At 48.8% G+C, this 22,375-nt stretch overlaps 1 protein-coding gene across 4 annotated transcripts in view; it reads right to left on the minus strand.

Annotated features, from left to right (window-relative positions):
- LOC149370987 (uncharacterized) overlaps positions 1-22,375 on the minus strand; it is a 230,600-nt gene that overhangs the window by 76,196 nt on the left and 132,029 nt on the right. The window contains exon 1 of one of the 4 annotated variants that reach the window (XM_089564186.1): positions 4,301-5,894. The exons of the other annotated variants lie outside the window; for them this stretch is intronic. The gene's annotated coding sequence lies outside the window, so the exon portion shown is untranslated. Of the gene's footprint in view, positions 1-4,300; positions 5,895-22,375 lie in introns of those variants that run through there. 4 annotated transcript variants of the gene reach the window in all.

The following is a 22,375-nucleotide window of genomic DNA, read 5'->3' on the forward strand; positions in this document are numbered from 1 at the left end:
TTCAACACACTCAACCGCGTCGCCCCACAGGCATGCATAATGGAGCATACGCTCTCCGCGTACGAACGTAGTGCGTAACCATCGCCGACTCGCGCTCGTGTGCGCGCAGTGGGCATGCGCAGCGGCGTCTCCCGTGCGCGCGCGCTCCCTGTGAGTCGCTTTCTTAACGGTTCACTTCACCTGCTTGCCCTAAGTGCAAACCTGACTCGGGACAAAAAGCGTCTCGTGTCCGCGTTTGGGGCTTACGCGTGTTTCATTTGCATATGCAGGAGAGACAAGCCGTGCCACTGGCTGTTGTGTGCCCACGCACTCCCGTGCTTTACGCGAGTACACCTTATCTCTCCCCCCCCCCCCCCCCCCCCTCCTCTGCTGTTTGCTGCAGTAGAGGCAGCGGCCTAGGCGAGGCCGTTATTGCGCAAAGGTTTGGCTCCTGAAAATCCAGTCACGTAGGTAGACCAGTGGTAAAGGGGGATGGGGACAGAGGGAAGGGCGAATCGCAGTGTTTGAGCCCGTTAGACGAACGTGCATGCTTTGTTTTTATCACGGTACACACGATACCGCAAGGACATGCGCTATCTAACAATGAACTATGTCGACGACTGCGCGCCTCGGTGAAGACAAGAAGCCGGCCTAGTAGACAGCGGCGACGAGGAAGTCGAACGTCCTTTGCCTCATACGCTGTGTGGATACCCCACTTCCTTGAACAGTTTGTACAGCTCTCGCAATTGACACAATAACAAAGGACGATGCTGGGCTGATAAAATTTCTCGGCTATAAATTTCGGTCACACTTGAGCATGAAACACTTTTCGTCTTCGCTGTTAATTCTTCGTGCTTTGCACCAGGCTTAAAGCCATCAGACAAGCTGGGTGGACTGCACAGCAAAGAATTTTTTTATGATCTCCGGTTAGAACTGCCGTGAACCAGTTTCGACCAATTTTCTGGTATGCATTTGTTTTTCAGTCTGATAAACAATCATTTATTTGCTAAACCACGGCCTCCTAAGCAAATATAGATCAAACCCGTAGTTCAGCGAGTCGTGATTTTTCAACACCCGTTTGTTTGTTGTTGGTTCTCTAATAGGAACCAATTTTATTCTGTCTCTTAACGTTGCTGAGACATCTTCCTTTTTGTTTGTCGGTACAGTTCCCGTTACTTTCACTTGAACCTTTTCCCTCAACATATAAGACAGTGTTATGAGCGCTGATTTAATTCATAGGCGATGGATTTTTTTATTTTGGACTTATGGATTTCTGCGCTCCAAATATACTGCAGCCCATTCCTATTCTCGTGAAAACTTCTCATTCGTAGTCCATCTTTCCCTTGAGTACATGACCAAACGCATGTACTCGTTCACTGCTCCCACTGCCGCACAGACTATCATAAAATGTTGTTCCCCAAACTCTTGAATTATCATTGCCAAGGCCTGCCGCTGTCATACTCTGAGAAGACGGCAACCAGGCGCAGTAATTCGTCTTGAACGACTTATCACAACGTCACTAACAAGTAGGAAATTACGGGGGTACTGGTCATACCTAATGGAGATCCGCAGTATACAGAACACAAACAGCTGCGTGTTAATCTGCGCTGTCGAAGATTTGTTCTAGACTTACAATCGTTTACCTGCGAAAACAGAGTAAAACAGCTGCCAGCCGACAGCATTGTTAAGACCTACGTTGTGTAGTGCAGCCTACAGACCATATTCGACTAGAGTTCTGAACTGGGTACAAAAACCTATAGTTTTGGATGCAAAAGTAAATGACAGCAATGTAACATACAAATATGCATTCGAAATTAAATAACTTCGACTTTCCGCGTTGTCAAGCGACTCACATTATTTTATGATTAATATTAATATTACACTTAGAACCTCATGATAACGAAGATGAAGGAGCCCGGCGATTACTTCGTTATAGCTGTAGCTTCGTTATAGCTCGTGTTGACCGAGCTTCCAAGGAATATCACCATTCCTTCGTTGTATCCATTATTTCGTTATAAACCGTTTCGTTAAAACGAGGTTCGACTGTATTATTATCATTATCATTAGTAACATTAGTAGTAGTAGTAGTAGTAGTAGTAGTAGTAGTAGTAGTAGTAGTAGTAGTAGTAGTAGCAGTACTACTACTACTAGTAGTAGTAGTAGTAGTAGTAGTAGTAGCAGTACTACTACTACTAGTAGTAGTAGTAGTAGTAGTAGTAGTAGCACTCCAGTTCATCTTGTTCTTGAGAGGTGTGAGAGCAATGTCCACTTCGTTGAACACACGGGGCGTTCCACGGGGGAGTATGCGACCCCTGACGCGGTCCGCTTCGCCGGCTAAGCGCTCTGCCCGGCAGTTATGTAATTAAAGAACCAAACCTCTCCTTCCCTCTGTTCTTTTTTTTTCCTCCCCACATCTGGGGTGGCCCAAAGTTGCCGTTTAAGACAACGAAGGCGGAAGGCCGCGGGGAGGAAGTCGTTTGTTGGCGTAGCTTTGCTCGTGATCTCACCAGCGTGGTGGCGGCCAGCGGAGGAGACAAAGCAGCGGACAAGGACTTCCTGCAGTGTCCGACGCAGTGCGCGCGAGGCCCACGAGGTCATGATGTCAAAAGCAGCACCAAGGGGCGAGTTTAGAGGCCTGGTTGGTTTTGACTTGAAGCCGCAATCAGGAGACTGCGGCGTGAGCGCTGTTATCACTGTTTCTTTTTTCAAAAAAAAAATAAAGTACAGGCAAAGGAAACGAACGAGTAAGTGACATGACCCAGTATGGCGCAGCACTCAAGAAGAAAGAAGCTGTATGCTCGCTTAAGGCAGAAAGATTTTCCAAATGCGAAGTTATGGTGTTATCAGTCGTATACATCATGGTTGCGAAGAAGGGCATTATGAAAACGAACGCAGAAGAACAGAACAATGAAGAAGGAACAAAATATGTGCAGCCTCGCTCAAACGTGTTCAAGATACAGGGTTCATTTGTAAACAGAGTAGTCGGGAGTAAACGCCAATCCAGATGGTCGGCTGAGTAACTTCGGCTGTACCGAATCCACAGCTTAAGAAGAAAAAAAAGACTGCAGCCTCAAGACTATTGATTAAGGCTGTAGTTTCGGTCGCCTGCAACCGAACTCTGTGCATAGTCATCTGACCTTCATCGTTCACAGTAATCCGTTTTCCCTCGCTGACGTGGATAACAGCATCGTTTCCGTTACCGCAATATCATTAGTCCGAGGCTAGTTTGCTGCTCAGTGTTTCAACTTGTTTTCTACTCTGTGGGTTTATCCAGCTGCCACTGAATGATTGCAGTTGTACGCTTCGTTTTCAATTTTCTGCGCCGACGTCATTCCATCTACGCGCCGTGTGCGCTGGCCACTCTGCCAGTACGAGAAGTGCAGAATATATTGCGCGCTCTTTTTCATATTTAATTAACTTCTTTCATTTATTGACATGCACTACAATTGCGTAAACATGGCCGCCTAGTTCCACTGTCAGGTAAAAACAACCCGACAGCAAAAAAAGATAGAAGGGGCAGGTACACTAATATGAAGAAACTCCTAGCACAGCTTTAATCGGATTAGTTAAACAACAATATTCGACGCGAAATATTCAGAGCTCCCCGGGGTACAGATCGCTGGCGACACCGGCCTCCAGTTGTAGTGCGGCAAAAAATCTAGGGTCGTGACACAGCTGCTGTTGACTAGTGTAGTGTATGACATGTGACCTTTCAGGACAGTAATGCACCGACTTCTGTATCTGCTGCCTTCCCAAGAGGCAAAACAATACGACAACAAATATAGCGGAAACACCTTCTGCGTTATTTCTCATAGCACTGTTCAATGAACCATTGAAGCCGAGCTGCCCAAGCATTTTCTTTCATACGGACCATACCTCGCAAAACCATACTTCCCCGGGCAAGGATATGACTGCGTAAGAATCATGCTATGAAAATAAGAAAGCACCAAACCTGAGTGACCTCCCATACATCTCGAACCCATGACGAATTCCATACGAAGGTATGCGCCGGACCTCTCACACGCGGCACGCAAAAAGGGGAACAAAACACCGCCTCTTTATCGCCGCCGTCCTTGAGGAGCATTCTGAAAGCCTGCGCCCCAACAGATGTTCCCAGAGCGCCTTGTAGTACTCGCCTAAACTGATGTGCTTTCAAACGTCATCTTCAGACACGAACAAAAGCATACGAAAAATAAGAAACGCAGTAGATCGTCAACAACAAACTGAACCGAAGGGGCGTCGTTGGGGATTTCAGGGAGCCAGGTCACGAAGATACGCATTGAGGGAGCGAACAAGAAGCAATGAGAAAGAAGCCACGCACCTGACGCTCTCACGGTGACAATGCGAGCAGGGGCCGCCGTCTTGACCCCCCAGATAGAGCGACCACGGAGAGCAGGGGATCGGTGCGGGGTTTGAAAGCGGGGATCTTCTCACAGGGCGCGCACAATCACGCAACACTCACTCGGCGGCCGAGACCAGCGGCAGCAGCGTCCTCCACACGTCTTCACGGAGCACCCCGCCGTCGGGAGACGAACGGCAGACCCAACAAACGCAAAAGATGCCGGGAAGAAACAAATCAAAGAAAAATCGGCCGGGCGGCGTATTCCGCAAAAGCCTCTCGAGCGAGACAGAAGGTAAAAAGTGGGTAGCGCCGCAGAGAACAGACGGGGTCACCACGACGAGCTAGCCCCCCAGGTCGGCCGAGAGGCAAGCGGCAGCTGTTCCAAGACGACCGAGCCCGGCGTCGTTCTTCGTCGTAGTCTGTAATCCTCCACCGGCCGGCACCACCGAGAGAGCAGCGAGGACCGACAGCACACAGCTCACGCACGCACACAGACAGACACGACGTCGGAGGCAACGAAGGCGACCTGGCTGGACAGCGACTCCGAGGCGATGGAAGAGCGGTATCCGGCTAAATGCCCGCAGCGACGACGGCGACCGGCGCCAGCACCACGGCGAAGTAGTCGCGGCGGCAACACACGCAGCAGCACGTACTACACCTCGGACGATTCTGCGGCGGCGGCGGTGGCGGCAGCGGTAGGGCAACTCTCGCCGGCAGGGAAGAAGAAATGGAGGAGAGCGGCCCGGCCGCTAGCTTGCTCGGCTGCTGCGAGACTGCCGCTGGACGGCCAGCCAGCTTCGTTCTGTTCGATCCGGGTTCCTTTCGCGCCGCTGCAGCGATCACACTCGGCAGGCGACCGGCTCCCTGCCCTCGCTCGCTCCTGCTGAAGACCGGCGCCCGTTGCGGCCTGGAGGATTCCCGTGGCGGCGGTAGAGGGTGCTTGGCTGGTGGATGGTTCGTTGCGCTCAGAGAGTGGATGCAAGAGCAGCGAGTGAGTAGCTAGCAGGTGGTGGTCGAGAGGATTCCGAACCAAGCGATGGAAGGAGACAGCGCAGGTTTTGCGTTCCTGCTTTATGGGGAGCGCACGTCGGAAGAAGACGTCGCCGCCGCCGACGTCCTCTTCTTGAATGATGCTCCGGAGAAACCGTCACGAAGGGAGGACACGCACGTAAACCAGCTCGACAAGAGAAAGAAAAATTACGCAGCAAAGGGGAGAGGCGGTGAGAGAGAAAGAGAGGTGTCTTCCTGTGGCCCAACGCGGCGTTGTAGGTTGCAGTGGGTGCGACGGCGGAGAGCGAAGACTGGGGTGGTGGTAGTGGAGGTGTCCACAGTGAAAGGAGCGATTGCGGAGGGAATTAGAAGCAAAAATAATTATCCTTATTCTCGCCGTGCCTGACGAGAGAGGAAGGGGGGAGGGAGGAAGCCAGGTTGCGCGAACTACTACAACTGGCCTGCAAAGGTAGGGGGGAGAGATCGCTCCCACAATGAACGAGAGACTCCTCCTGCGGAGACGCCAGCCGGAAATTCCAAGAGGCTCGAGGAGGGGGAACCAGTGGCCCCTGCCCCTCTTCCTCTCCATCACTCACTCTTCTTCCCACCCTCTTTCTCTCCCCCTCTTTCTCTCAGACTCTTTCCTAGATTGACTGCGTTCGCCATTCTATCTTCCTTTCCCCTCAACTGCCGCCGCCTCTTCGACCTGCCGCGCGCGAGCCCATGCGGTCTTCCTTCGCCCAAACCATCCTCTCTTGCGCAGTGCTTGTCTCACCGGAGCGCACTGCGTTCCCTTTCTCGACTCACCAAACTTCTTGCCAGCCTGCTCTGTAAACATTTTTCTTTCGCTCTTCTTTTTTGTACCCCTCCCTCTGCCCGGCGCTCCTTCAGTTTTGGAAGAAGCCATGCCTTCCAGGACGCTCAGTCGGTGGCACGTCGGACGTTCGTTGAGAAAAACACGAAATCGCCCGTCGAACTCCTTGGAAGCTCAGCGGAAGTGATGCACTGCGCACACGTCGGACTGAGAGTGGAGGTAAATACTATACAGAACGAAGAAAATAATAATGATAATGTTAAACGACGGATCGTTTTATGGCAACATCTCGCTTGTTTCATTCATATTTTATTAATCTAATTTTAACACATCCTCGCAGATTTTCACCGAAAGAAGTGGTGTGATTTCGCAAAAGAGAATATTACAAAAATGTGTTCGCGGGCTATTTTTATACGCCTGCATCTCACCCCCACACACACGCACACCTAGCGCGTGGAATGACATCAAGACATAGTTCCAGTGCGGATGCCTATATTCAAAAAGATTGCACATGGTCAGGACATGAGAATGACCTCAATGCAAATTCATCCTCCGTAGTAGCACAGTGATTACGTACTCAGCGTAGTATTCGCAGGCAGTCGGACGGCAGCCGCACTCACTGCCACTGCCAAAATTAAGGCTTGTACTAGAGATGATCCTTTCAATTTTTTTTATTTACAAACCTCCTGAACTACAGCGTGTATTGTAATGGTTTAATCAAGATTTAATGAGTTAACACAGAAACCAGGGCGAATTACAACCTGATTCAAGTAAACTTCCTAGCAACTCCATCGAAACCGAAGAAATGGAAATCCCACACTATGTGAAGGAAGTCACTTGTAATATATGAGCCGCTGAAAATAAACAGAATTCAGCTCAGTTACCCCGGCGATTGAGCAAGAGCGACAACTTTACTGCTCTACGTAAGAGGCACTGAGCAAGAGCAGTGAACCGCCTCGATAAACTAGAAGATTTAGTTACGAGAGTCCAAACAACGAAACCTGTTTAAGCAAGAGTGCACCGATATAATCGGCGTCGAGCGGATTAAACCGCAAGATCCAGTATCGGCACCCTGAATCTAAATGAAGCTTAAATAATAAAACCTGCTCGGGCTTGGACCTCGCTGTCGCTAACTGTTTCATGCAACTGTGGTATGTGATGCTGATAACAGGTTACTTACTGCTGTACCAGTGTGCCTTATCCTTGCAGAGCATGCGCCGTTTTTTTTTTTGCACAACTTAGTACCGTAAAGAATGCCAGTTGGCGGCTATATTTTAGGAGTAAAGAAGCACAATCTAGCAAATATTTTGTTTGTTAACCGAACATATTCACGAAGAACCTTCGAATGAATGAATGAATGAATGAATGAATGAATGAATGAATGAATGAATGAATGAATGAATGAATGAATGAATGAATGAATGAATGAATGGAGCAATAAATTACTTTATAACAAGTTATCAAGGATCCTAGTTTTCAGCCGCCGCGGTGGCTCAGTGGTTATGGTGCTCGGCTGCTGACCCGAAAGACGCGGCCGGGTTCGATCCCGGCTGCGGCGGTTGAATTTCTTTGGAGGAGAAATTCTAGAGGCCAGTGTGCTGTGCCATGTCAGAACCCCAGGTGGTCGAAATTTGCGGAGCCCTCCACTACTGCGTCTCTCATAGCCTTAGTCGCTTTGGGACGTTAAACCCCATAAACCAACCAACCAACCTAGTTTTCAGACCATAGCGTCCTTCTTTCTCCACACCAAGATAAAACGAGAGATATTCGTAGATCATCAAAGATAATAAATACTCATAATAAATTCAGTTTTACAAAATATAAATTCTCAGAAGATGGCGGCACAGAAATCTGAACAAGGCGTAAGCAGTGGAAGCGCTTTGTTTCGTCTTTGAGAGACGGAGGCCTCGATCTTATACGAAGAAGTCAGCGAACTCAACGCGAACTTCTCGGCAGGCGCTCCGACTACGGAAACGCCGCCGGGGGCACCGTGAGAAAAAGGAAGCAGTTATGGGTCTCATCTCGTGCGCCTTCGCATGTCCGCGAGCGGCGGCCGGCCGGTTATTTCAGACGAACAGCGCGCACGACAACGCCCCTCCGGACGCTACTTTCCCATCACACGTTCACTGCAAGTCTAACGTACACGTTCAGTTTCTCACGGCAAAGCGCGTATACTGCCATCCGAGCTCACCCGAGAGCTCTCCGGAGCGTGAGGCTCCACGGAAGAGAGTCCGCTCTCTCGTCAGTTCCACCAGAGGAGCATCTCTCTGTGGCTTCCTGAAAGCTCGCGAGAATGTGAAGAAAAGGCGTAAAATTAGTGCGTAAAAAGAAAGGAAAGTGAAGTAGAAGAATCTCTTTCAGCAAACTATAGAGGATGCTGTACCTACACCCTTTGCGTGCGTTGCTAAGAAGACACAATTTCCTCGTGGAAAATTATGTACAGGGCCAGGAAAACGTTGCACTGTTCATCGCAAGGTTGGTTTCGTCTGATAGCGAGTTTCAAAGCTGCAAAGACGCTGCGCTCTAAACGCGAATACGCCTGTATGGGAGCCAAAATGGAGGAAGGTGTCCTCTAGCGCAGTACCCTTTATAAAAAGGGAGTGCGCTGCACTCCAAACAGAAAGAACTAAAAATGGAGTAGCCTGTCCTCTAGCGCAAACCCTATTATAAAAAGGGGTGCTGCACAAGAGGACAGCTTACTCCCGTTGTACACCCATATAAGCTTATTCATGATAAGAGTGCAGAGTACTGCTTACTCCTTCCATTTTGACTCCTTTCTGTATTGAGTGTATAGAGGACACGGAGGAAAGTGGCTGTGCGTACTTTGAAGAGCCATATACCTGTAAGCGCGACGAAATTCCCGAGCGCTGTCGAAAGCATCGATTGCCAGTCGCGCCACGTACCAATCCTGACGCACGAAAAAAAAAGTAAAGAGACAGCGGAAAGAGAGTAAGTACCTGGGAGCAAAGTTGGGGTTGTTTGCCAAATAACAGAACCGCAGAGCAGCGGCGAGCGTGCCAAGAAATAAGTGGAAATGTCGCTTGCCCTGTGACGTCACAGGTTACGATATGGCCGAAGCATTAGCGCTTAAAAAAATGCAACTGGCTTCGACGGTCTCGCTCATAATACCCCGAAGCGAAATACTTTTTCGCGACATTTTGCGACGTGCTTTCACGATGAGCGTTGCTCTACGCTTACTGGGTGTAAATAGGAGCAGGCTGACCTCAAGACCACTCGCGACAGACTTTTGGTACAAGGGCAATAACCGGGAAATGCGTTTCAATGAATTATTTCGGACCGTATGAAGTTGCATGGCCGTAAGAGGTGACGCAAACGTTGGTTCCTGCGTCACAAATAGATTATGCGCTGAGGAGAAATGCTGTACAGCGTTGAATATTTTATTTCTTTTATACATCGGCTGTATTGTTGCCAGAAATTAGGTAAGCGCGGACTGACGCTGCAGACAAGAGGTAAGCACTTCGTTACCTTTTCATTTTCTTTTTGTAGCGGAACCAGGCAAAAATTCTCTGGGTTTAGGTTTAGGTTTAGGTTTATGGGGTTTAACGTCCCAAAGCGACTAAGGCTATGAGAGACGCCGTAGTGGAGGGCTCCGGAAATTTCGACCACCTGGGGTTCTTTAACGTGCACTGACATCGCACTGTACACGGGCCTCTAGAATTTCTCCGCCAAAGAAATTCAATCGCCGCGGCCGGTATCGAACCCGCGTCTTTCGGGTCAGCAGAGGAGCACCATAATCACTGAGCCACCGCGGCGGCGCAAAAATTCTCTGTTGAAACATTCATTGCGAGTGTGTTGTATAGTTAACTGGCATCACATCCCAGGAGCGTCAGTCTGTTTGAGTGAAAATAAGAAACGCGTATTTTTAACCCATCGTTCTGGTTAGAAACCTGGACATTTGTCTAGACATTTTTTTTTTAACCTGGACATTTGCAAGATCTATTGCCACGGTGGGGAAACCAATGTCATCGAATTGTTATAATAGTTACCTGAACATTTGCAAGATATATTGCCCCGGTGAGGAAATCAATCCCTCATCCCTTTCTTATCATGTGAATGGCAAACTTACGCTTTCAGCGCTCTTTCCTAAAATTTCTCGTCGCTATCCTCTGCGCCTTTGAACGACAGGCTTTGCTTTGCAAACCTGTTCTTCCACGCTTGTCAGCTTAACTGCCGGCACAGAAAACATATAATGGGGAGGTAATCAATGAACGACAAAATGCTGCTAAAATGACACTAAGAAAATATCCGGAGAGGACGGGCACTGTCCCCCTCCGTCCGAGCCTTTTCTTATACTCTTGTTCGAGGAGTATTTCTTTGTTATAGTGAAGAAAATGTGGACACATTTACAGATGTCAGCCGAGTGTCTGTACGATTTAAATCATTTGGGCTTATTTTATGGCCCATGCAACAACGGTTGTCTTCTTTACTGAACACTCAGTCGGTATATCTTGTCTTCTTGATTTCTTTCGTTTTGGGCTTATTTTTGTTCTTTTTTTTTCAGTGAGAAAGCGGGGATTTTTTTTTTTTTGTCTATTATGACTGGACCGTCATCTCGTTAGTTTTAACTGGGTACGACCCGTAATATCGGTACAAGAGTTTTCGTTGCCTTGCTCACCTAAGGAAAAGAAATTGTTTACCAAGAACAGCTCTGTGGAAGCAAACGCAGGCATTAAGCACCTCCAGCTTTCAACAGCATTGCGCAAATGCACTGACCGCAAGAGAGGGGAAGCAAGTAAGTTATGATAACAGCGGCGTGCTGTAATTTATAAGTTCCATCAGCGCAGTTTCTGTGCAATAGTAGTCATCGTTCGCAGCAAGTCCGCTATAGGTTTGCTGCGGTGGTAGCGGCCGTCAGTGATCATTCCTTATAAGAAAGGAGGATGCAGGCCGTCTGCTGCGGTTGTGGCCAAGACTGAAGTGCCTCCGTGAATAGAAACAAAAGATGGTCTGGTTGCGGCCTGGCTGATCAGAAAATTGCCCGCATTCGAAGACGGACCTCACTGTGTAAAGAGAAGGGAACAAGAATGCTTCAAGTAGGACCGCACCTGCACCGATATGTACCGTGTGTGGTGTCGAGCACCTAATGACACAACCAGACGCAATTTTCGGAGAAGTCGTTGCTGTATACGACCGCTCCACCGATGATTCAAAGGAAGCTACGTGCGTAATGTATCTCCTAGTTCTTTCTGAGACAGGAGTCGAAAGATTACACTTCTCGGAAGACGCTAGCCCTTCCCATAACGCATGCCAGCGCAGAGACATGTGTAATGTCGGTAAGAAACGATCATCCAAATCCAGTGTCGGCAACTACAGAGACGAGACTGCGAAGATGATGCCCACCACTTCCAGTTCGACTCACGCAGCCAGTGCGTCGTATGGTTCTGTTTTTAAGACTCTGTGTGACGGCATGTGTATACACATGGAAGTGCATTCGCTTGAATCAGCGTATAGTGAGTCCTGCGATCACGGCCGCAACGAAGAGGGGAGGAAAAAAAAGTGCCCACCGAACTGGTACGTTTCTGCAATCGTACGGGGCAATGCGCAATACAGTCTCGGCTGGAGGGCGGGATAATGACTCAGAAATTCCCAGCGTTGCAGGCCTTCGCAGAACAGACGCGGAACGGAAAACAAAAGCAAGAAATGCAAAGTTACTGAAGTGTACAGCACTTCCTCGAGAAGCACGCGGCGGGCAGTATGTGTGCACGCCGTATAACGCCGCGCGATCATTTGCCGTCGCGCCACACCGCATACTCTTTATTCCTTTATTTTCAGAGAAAGCGGAGACTCTTGCCGGCGGACAAAACCACACGCAGTTTCAGGAGTTATGGTACTCGGATAAGGAGGAAGTCTGGCAGTCTGACAACGGGAGGCCGCTCTCCATAATTGCTGAGCGCCAGGTTCTTATCCGTCATTCTGATATTATAGGGTGCATAAGACGCACAAGTGTTTTGGATCTCTCAGAAGCAAACTATATACAATCGAAGTTGCTAGATAAAAATCGCCTCAAGGAACCTGAAATACGAAGCTAAACGTTCCCAATACGTTAAAGACGGAGTGATGGAAAGGCGAATGTTTAAAGGGAGTAATTAGACGAAGAACATGGGTGAGCTGACGATATATCGCATTTGAAGTTAAGGTAAGAAAGTGGACTTTTCAGGGCGGGCAACGTTTAACCGATGGTTTATCAGGGTAACCGAGTGGACACCAGTAGAAGGAAAGAGCAGTCAAGGACGCTATAGATAATCAGTCGGAATGTTGTGATTGCAGATCCGTACAACTTCTCACACGTGTGCTTCGACCGATAGGCTGCACCTCCGCGGAGTTGTTGGAAGCAAGATTTATTCTGACCGCTTCAGGCCAATTCACAGGCCTTCCTTAAGGCTCTGCTGTAGTAATAACGTTAATAAGTTCCTTATAATAATAACAAAAATACAGAACGCAAGACCTGAAGAGGGAGCTACCAGTCTTGACAAATACACAGTGGCCTTACACTGAAAGAGCACGCCAAGAATGGCCCACCTGTGCGAAATTCATGCGGTAAAGAAAGAAACAAAGAGAGGAGATTTAAGTACACATTCGTACCTCCCGCCGTCCACACCGCTCGGACGTAGAATAGGATCTCACACAATTCATTGACCTGCGCGTCCCTTTACTTTGTTAGAATAATTACCTGTACCAATAGTGCATTTATCAGGACAGCGTCGTATATGCTATATGAGTAACACTTCCTCCATGGGTATGCATGTTGTCCTGCGTTGAAACCGTTATTTCCATTCCACCCATATACACAATTCGGTATCGTCGGCACAGAACGATGAATACACTGAAATGAGCTGAACACAATACAGCCCAGCTTCAGTACTTCTACATGGAAACACCTCCCGTTCACGCAACGTCTGGAGCTACGACGGCCATCTACGGTCGCTGCCACGCCACGTAAGAATAACAGAGGCGAGCGCTAACAAGGACAACAGAGGCCCGCGACGGAGAATAAAGTAAATAAACGAGACTGGAAAACCAAAGAAAAAAAAAGTTGCCGTAACCCCCCTCCCCTGCAGTTCTTCCCAAAGACAGCACGCTGAAGGGCGGCCGAACAGGCGGACCGGAACGAACACCTCCGTCTATCAAGCCATCTACGCACTCAGCACAGTGAGCAGCAACCACGGTGCCGCGCCGCCGAGAGATCTTTTAAAGCGGCGAACGACTGACCACAAGACGCAGTCGAGCAAAGCACCATTGGTGCCATGGCATTACACAACGGAGGGTATACACAAGAAGGAAGAAGACCATCAGAATAGATACAGGCTAGGCCAAAGGTACAGGGAAGGAGAGAGGCCGGGAAGACTGCAGGAAGGGCGGGGGGGGGGGGGGGGGGGGATGTATGCAGTCGCGAAAAGCCGAATCGCACATCCGGCAGAGAGAGGTGTAGCCGCAACGGCGGCTGAGCATTGTTCGCCCATCTTCTCGTCGATGGTTGTCTGTGGGTGTAGCAGTTTCTAGGTGGCTCTGGTGTAGCGCTCGGTCCGCTGTGGTCTGCACTCCGTATGGACACGGGCTCGTGCCCTGCACATCCCCCTACACGTCTGCTCTTCCTCCTCCTCCTCCTCTTTCTGCCCAGCCTTCTGCAACGCCGCGGTCACTTCGCTGGGCTGTTCGTGATCGCACCATAAGGCGCTACGTGGAAGCCGCTGTCCGGGAAATGTACGCGTACTACGCGACATTGTGTGAACGGCGGCGCCCATTACAACGGACATCCGGTTATAGCGGACCTGTGACGCATACACACGTATATATATTTTTCCTGTATTTTGCGTCGAGCTCGGCTCCATACAGTCACCTCGTGAAACGGGATGCTCTACTCATAATGCAAGATATACCATGTCTTCATTTTAATGAAACTATCGACAAACACTTTTTTCGAGTGAATTTCATTTCTTTATGCGTAATTCTGGCAGTTGTAGTGCAGCACGGTTTTCAGCCACCTCATTTTTCAGCCAGACGTACTTCACAGACAGGTTACCATCCATCCCTCAGCTCAGTAACGCCGCGTGTTACTGTTCGCGAAGAACGGTCGTATTATAATCGGGAGCCGGCCCGAAATGACCGCCGGACTTGTCACATTATGTGCGCAAGCGCGGCTCTCCTCTCGTCCCTCGCGGCACGTGACCTGGTCTTCTAATTCTGTCAATCATCTCCCCGCATGCAGCAGCTGTTCGCTCGCTCGGTAACTGCACGGCGCTGCCTCCGCCGCCGCCGTGGCCTGCGCCAGTATCTAGGCTAATTCTTCCCAGGAAGAGGTTGGTGCAAACACTGTGCGCGCCAGGGGGGCACAAAAAAAAAAGAGGAATAAAAGGAGGACAAGCGTGCAAGGCATGGCGTAGAGTATACCAAGCATTTTACCAAGGAACCTTGCTGCATATATATGATTTGATAGATCAAAGGTGACCATTCAACGGTAGCTACTATAGGTGCTTGTATGCTCCTTGCAGTGAGTAACAGATTTAAGTAATTACACTGTCAGTGCTTTCCAGACTGTGAGAAATCAGCATCTTTCGTGGGTATCCTACCAAAACAGCAGATGCACAGCACCACAGGTATATATATACCTTTGCGAGAGGTAATAGGCATCGTTCACTGACTATCAGCAGGAGTAACGGCGAATACAGGGTACAAGCAGAAGGCAAAGCATGCCGAGGCCGGTTTTCAGAACCGTTGTATCACAGTGTAACTGCTTTGAAGTCCCAGGCTGGAGGTGTGAACGTCGATGTAATACTCTGCTCACCACAGTGCGTAACGCGGGCGCAGATAACAAAGCTGCGTGTTGTACTATCTGTCACAAGATGACAGTATGGTGGGGCCTTATATTCGTTTTTACTAGCCGTGTTGAAGTTTCGACGCATACTTCACATGAAAGGGACGGGTAATCTACTATAACCATCGCTTTTTTACAGAGAAACTGCTTATCCGCGCCGCTCGGAGTGGCGTTAGACAGCAGTCCAAAAATAAAAAAGAAAGAAGCAAAATGTGCAGGCGTGGAATTTGCAGTTGTTGAGATTTCGACAACACACTTCTGTAGAACGGTATAAGCAGTTCACTAGCGGACGCGAACCACGGTGCCGTGATGGGAGAAGGTGCACATGGATCCTCGTTACAGGCCTCGCCTCAAGGACATGCACACACGCACAAAAAACCAATACCAACGTTGCGCAACGGAGCCCTGCTCGACGGCTGTTCGACAACATCCACAAAGAAAGAAAGAAGTCGGCCGTCCTATATAAGCGGCGTCACTTTAAACGCTGCTCCCACCCTCCTGCTGTACGCGCTGCAGTACACCTGTGGAAGAGTGGAGGGCCTCCAGGACTCTCGCACCCACCAACGAGGGGGCAGAAGTGGCGTGTCCAAGGAGAGGTCTCGACGAGGAGGGGGCGAGGAGAGGAGGGGGAGGGGGGAAGCCGAGGCTGTGCTACAGTGATGGCCACTTTCACCCGCCCAATTACCCGAGATCCGGATGCGAGGAGCCTGCCTACAGCGCGCTTGTGGAAGAGCGCCTTTCCTCCAGCGGCCCTCCAGCAAGGAGTGTCTGCGGGGGCCCAGCGTGCTCGCGTTAGCCGTTGCCCGGTCGCTGTCCGGGATGCCCACAGAGGCCGAGTCGTGGAGTGAGTGATGCTGGGACCACGCTGTATAGCATACGAGGGGAGAGCGTCGTTCTGCTAGCATATGCACAGGGAGGATCGACCTGGCCTCTGGAAGCCGGAGAGTCGTTCTCTCTCGCCCTCTCATGCGCGCGTTCTTACGAAGACTGATCTATTTAATTCATAATGCTATATGTGCTCCTTCTACTCAGTTCGCCTTCTCCTTTAATTACTATCAATCTCATGTCGTACTTTTCTTTTGCCTTTACAGTTTGGGGGTTCCTTGTTGGCAGGATCCCTCCCTGGCAAAGAGGATGATCTTTGAGGATATGACTGTTGCTTACGGCGGAGTGCGACAGAAGGCCACCATATGGTGTGCAGTTCCTCATATCGAACATGTTTTGTACCCGGGAAATACTCGTGCGGCAAATAGAGGAGCATTTTTACCACCATCATGCATGTCTGTAAAGGCATTAGGAGACCACGAACACGATCGTACGCTTGAGTTCTAGAGGTGAATGTCTGACATTCTATGGCATTTCGTGCGGAATAATCTCGTTGTAATACACATAGCAAGAGCAGAGAGTACGGAAAAGAGCATAGACAGCATAAAAGAAGCTCCCCGTGCATTTTTTCCGAATTCTTAACTCTCTTTAAACTTCACATTATTAGGCATAATTACTGCAGATCAATCTCTACACATTTAACACTAATATTGGAAAACGACCGACTAATCACTGTTTTTTCACATGCAATGGCTGGTCTACAAGCGTCTTTCACAAGGGCGCCTTGTAGCTGAGTCGACTAATTTCTTTGCAGTGTGACGGGTGACAATGGGTTTTTGTATCGAACATTATTGCTGATTTAGCACACTGATTATGGTAAAAAGAGGGGTAAGAAGTGTTAAATGTATAAATCACATCGCCAGAGAAAGTTTCCTGCGTTTTCTTTCTGCTTTCTTAGCCATTTGCACTGCTCTTTGATCAAGGTGCTGCAGGCTATCCAAATGTGGAGCTCCTTCGCATGAACTAAACAGGCTGAAAAAAAACCTACAGGACCGGAAAAGTGCTGCTTGCCTTCAGACAAGCCTCGAAACCGCAATAGGCTGCGATCTTACTCTATTGGACGTGATACCGCATGTGCCTATGCATGGAACAATGAGGTGTACTTTAGTGCTGTTGTGTGCTACGTCTCAAGTCCAATGAAGCCTCGAAACACTCGTTTGAAAGCAATGCTTGAAAGAAAACATGTCTAACATTTATGTTATGGCATGTCCAAAATTCTCTGACAAAAAAATTCGAGAATTGGAAAATTGTAAGACACTGTTATAGAAATATTGAAGGTAACGCCTCTGATGTGCAGCAAAACGTTTCTTTTAAAGCGTTTCCATCGATCGCATCGAACAGTTAAGACTGCCATAGAAAATCAATGGGGGGACGCTTTTCACGATAGCAAAAACGTCAATGAAAAAAATATACAAGTTTGCCGTCAGGTGATCTGCGGATATATTGATTGTTATAGTGGAAACTTACATTATATCCTAAAAAATACGTTCGTAAAAGGTTTACCGCTAAAACGTGCTCTTGTCCAGAATTTTTGGAGTCAAAACGAGCCAATTAAAATTCTCCCGAAACTTCTTCAAGAGGCCCGCATTCAGTAAGAAAATGCATACGATGTGAACTTCTGGACACAAGAAACTCGGTGCTCGAGACTTACATGGACGGCACCCTACTTTGCGAAGAGGACCTGCACCCTGCACCTCTACATCCAGAGGCTCCATGGCACACTACGGTTGTTTACGGGCGCTGCTATCAACACGTCAACAGTAGAGTTAGTTGCTGGGTTAGTTGGTATTCTTTAATTAAGATCATGGTAAACAGCGTAAAGGCACAAGGCCAAAGAAAGAAAGGGAGAATAAGGACGTCAACAGAGGTGGAGTCTAAGGTTCTACATGCGCTCTAAACTGTCGCATCACCAGGGATTGTCAAGAACGAACGAAACGCTTCACCAAGAGCAGTCGTTACACACTAAAGAAAGCTGCATTACCCTACTCATACCACGAACCCTCTCAGACTCCTCCTTCCATCACAATCCATTCGCTCTCTCCCCCCTAATTCCCCGCGTGTGCGCTCGTTTAATTAGCCGACTGGCAGGGCTACAAACTGCTCTCAGAGAGAAGACGATACATCACACGGCCATGACAGAAGACGCCGCCCGACACTGCAGGCTCTCCCTTTTTTCGCCCGAACTGGACACGGCCGGCCACGGCGAGCAGCTCGGCACCGATTACGGCTCGCCGCTTGTGGAAGAAGACCCTGCTCGGAGAGCGAGCCGACCCTCGTCGGCCCTATTCCTCGCTTTCTCTCTCCATCACCGCTTTTGGCGAACCGCCTCGGCGAAAGCATGCGGGCCCCACGGAGAAACAAAAGTTTTCGTTTATCACGAAGCCGGCCACGTTCCCTCTACCCACCCCAAGAGCGCGCTCCTGGGGTGGGTAAAAACGCGATCTGCATGCATGCAACCACGGCCAACAAGTGGAGCAGTAAGCAGGGATGGCCGTAATAGTAGTGATAATATTAATAACTACCACGGGTGAGTGTAAGTAAGAGGGAAACAAAAGCATGCGGCACGTCGTGAAAAGAGCGGCGTGAACAGAGCGAGCAGCTGGACGCTGAGAGAGAGAGAGAAATCGAGGTCTTCCTTTAAAACGGATTGCGAGGAAAGTCCGCTAAAAAAGAGACCGGTGCCACTGACCTGTTGCTGCATGCAATGGGAGTCAACAGCGAACTCAAAGCATTCTGGCAAAGAGATGGCTGTGTGGATACTGCTGCGGTCCCCTTCGGCTGCTTGAAGAAAACGGCCAAGGACACTATGGTAATGAACACGGACCATTCGCTAGTGGATCGCTGGGTTCTAACGTGGCTGGTGCCACGTGAGAACGTGGGTAAAAAAAGGAATTAAGGTTAAAGAAACGAGCGACTGATGTACACAACCATGCATGTTCATAGTGAATGCTTTCCAATGCGATACAGACCACGCACTACTCTTGCATTTGTTTCTATTTCACTGCGAAGCCAGCGTGCATAGTGCAGGTCATCATGTACGAACTTTGACAGGAAGACACAATAAGCTATTAGGCCTTATTGTATCGCGTAAACTAAATAACAGCTGCATTTTTGGGGATCCGATGTGCAGTTAAGTGTCACATAAATAGTGGTCGCGTTTATCAAGCGTCTAAACTCTGCCATTAAAGTGTCCACTCCAACGCCCACAATGATCAGGCCCACCGGGATGGCCTTCCTATAGTCACTAGAGCTCTCAGTCGAAAAATAGCACCGAGTCGGGCAAAATATGATAAAATGTGTGGTAGTCCTATTGTAACGGCAGGTCTTTCTACAGTGTTGAGTCAAGACAGTAGAGGTTCTGTTACTAAGGGAATGGACTGAACGATACAGCACAATAATCTGTCGTTAATACAAGGATTTCTACCGCAGCAGTGGTCAAGTGGGCAAGAGGTGCGGTGTTCGATCCCCAGTGCCGCCGGGTACTCACCGGTGACACAATGGGTGCAAGCTTTCTCCTGGTGTCCTGCTCGGCTTACTTAGGGTGAAATGCTTGGGAAATGGGTCTTTTACCCCACCTTGAGTAGAAGCAAATACCTTGTGTCATGGCGCTCTTTGGCCACAGATGCCCTTGCGCCATAAAAACTCATCATCATCATCATTACAAGGATTTCTCTTGTTGCTCTAATGACAGGACTCAAAATACTACAGAAAGCCTGTTGACACTACAGAAAATATTCTGCTGTATCTTCCGACAGGGAGTGAAGTAACAGTTTTCGGTGACGTCACCCCATGCCGCATGTGGAAGCCCTGTTGTAGTGGAAAATTAGCAAATTCAATAGGGCTGCGCGTAATGCTGAGCCATTGTGAATGCATAAAAACGAATCAAATCGCAATGAGTGGAACCATTGGAAGTACCCCGGGCAGTGCGTCGAGTCTATTCTACACTGCTTCCACGTATATTCTCTTAGCCGAAGAACGTAACATCAGGCGGTGCCGAGGTTCTACATCACCTCCCTTGAATCATCTTTTGAGTCAGCAAACGAGTTAAGCTTTCCATAAGCCATTTCAACTTGGCAAGAAAAAAAAAATTCTTTCCCGTTTTATATCAATCTCTATTGCGTAAACATTCTGTTCTCTTATTTCCATTAGAAGCGAATATTAAGCGTAGTGCACGGAGTGCGATGTTAAACGAAGCGCTGGTCCTTGCGTGCCTTTATGGCTTATCAGATGGGTCGATATGATCTCGTCGTGACTCCCAACGCAAGAGCCTACTGGCTCGCGTAAGCTTTGCTAAAGCTTTCGAAACGTCGTGCAAAGCGGGCAACGATTACACCATGGGCGAACAGGTTTCTTCAGGAGGAAAGACATAAGTTGAGTCTGAGACCGTCTTCGTAAGCCCACCGAACAAACAAGCTCTTACTCTCAGCTGCTAATTTGCAATAGTTTTTCGGTCGTATAATCGCACTGCCTCGAAGCCACGCGTACTATCTTTTATTGTTCTCATAATAAGCGTTGACCTTCAATCGGATATTTATTCTCGGTGGTGGGCTAAAAGGGCAACTTCGTTTATTTTATTTTCAAATAGTCTGCAATAACTTAGCCAGTGCAGGCTGAGTTCCGGGTGAGTTGTTCAGATAGCTGATTTTCAGCAGATTATAGCTAAAATATGATATGGACGAAGTCGCGCATTTGGCCAACCATTAAGAAGGACCAATTGATTGACGGCTGAGTTATAGCTATCCCTGTTCTCCTATCGAGACTGCCGTTCTCCAACACTTTTTTCTTTTCCCACAGGGCACCATGCCAAGCCTACTGGCACACTGTGGTTTTCCAACCGTTCCATGTCGCAACCAGCGCTGCAGCGCCACCAGACCCCAGTAAAAGGATCGACACAAATTCAATCAGGGACCAGCACAGTTCTTCCACGCCAGCCAAGAAAAAAAAAAAAAACACACCCAGTTGTCCGCGATGGTGCTCTAGCTACGTACAATCTGCTCTGCCTCGCATGACGTCATCAATGCCCGCGAGATTATGCGGGCTTTCGATCACCTGTCACTTAAGTACCACACCTTTAGAGCCTGCTGGGTTCCAACAGTCAGGCGGCGGCAGCACGCAACAACGGACTGCGCTGGCTGGCAGCGGCTGCGGCAACGGCGGCGATGTCGCCGACCGCCACCGCGCCTGCCTGCCCGCCCGCGCTTTTCCTTTTCGTATATCTATTCCTGATTTCTTTTTATCCTTTCTGCGTCTACTTTCTTCGCCTTGCTTTGGCGGCTGCACGAGACGACAAAGCTGCTGGCCTTTCCTGCGCCAACCGTTTCCCGTGCGTCAGCCTCGCCGCCGATGAGAGCGCACGCGTTGCCATCACCAGGCGATCGCCTGGACAAACAGGAGGCCATCGCGGAACCATAGCAGCGGCGATCGGACACCGACTGTCGGAACGGAGGAGGGAGAGGGAGAGATGCCGGAGAAAATGCCAGGGCCGTATCCTCACTCGTGCTGCTTCGTAATGCTTTCAGTATGCTGGCACATACTCACAGTGAGGGATATTCGGCCCACGCGTGCGAGGAGAGAGGGCGATGAGCCGACTGACTCGATGTCGTCGCCGTTTCTCAATATTCCTGCGTATCTTACAGCGTTCCTGGCGCTTTTACAGCGATAAGTACTCAAAAGACTTCTTCGAAGTAAATGGCGGTACCAAAGTACGTCGCAACGGAAATGCCCCACGCCGCTAGAGCCCTGTGACACTCTATGGACATTTCGCAGGCGGTCTATTGAACCTCGTTTAACAGTACCTTTCGCTGGACTAATTGGTGTGACATAGTGTTCAGGAAAGTAAAAACAGCGCTAAATTTCACACAAACCGCACAGAAAGACGGACAGAATAGGACAGCGCCCATCTTGTCCGTCTTTCTGTGTGGTTTGTGTCAAATTTAGCGCTGTTTTTACTTTACAGTCTATTGAATGTCTATTGAACTTTTTCTGACGGCAGCTATCGTCATTTCTTCGCCATAAAGAACTCCAAAACGCCTTAATTCTTTTATTCAAGTTTTTATCCGAGTTTCAAAGGCACCGAAGGCATACGGGAGACACGCGAGACATATATTTGGATGATTGCTGTAGACGGGCATACTGATTTTTCAAAATGATTAATGTAGCAAGGTATGCTTACAGCAAATTCACAACTCTCTAGTTCTGTACATTTACAAGCCCAGGTGCATGTGCGGAACGATGTTCAATACTCGCCTCCACTGCAGCTATCCACCATTTCTTCACGCTTTCTTTTTGTTCATTTCTGTTCTGGGGGTCCACATCAGGTTAACCTTAACCTTCTATATGAGAAGATACGGTAATTTCGTCCTGTAACTGCTCATTCGACCCGTTATAACTCTATATTTAACTCTATATAGTTATGTCTTCTCTTGCGCCCTGCGCCTCACATGTTCAAGAACAACGCATCCTAAAGATGCTATTTAGTGTGTTCATGTATCTGCTTTGGGGAGGATTAACTTGATTTAGTGCTCCTGATGTT

This window comes from Amblyomma mixtum, chromosome 1, assembly GCF_055824585.1.
Source record: "Amblyomma mixtum isolate Tamu chromosome 1, ASM5582458v1, whole genome shotgun sequence".
Taxonomy (NCBI): Eukaryota; Metazoa; Arthropoda; class Arachnida; order Ixodida; family Ixodidae; genus Amblyomma; species Amblyomma mixtum.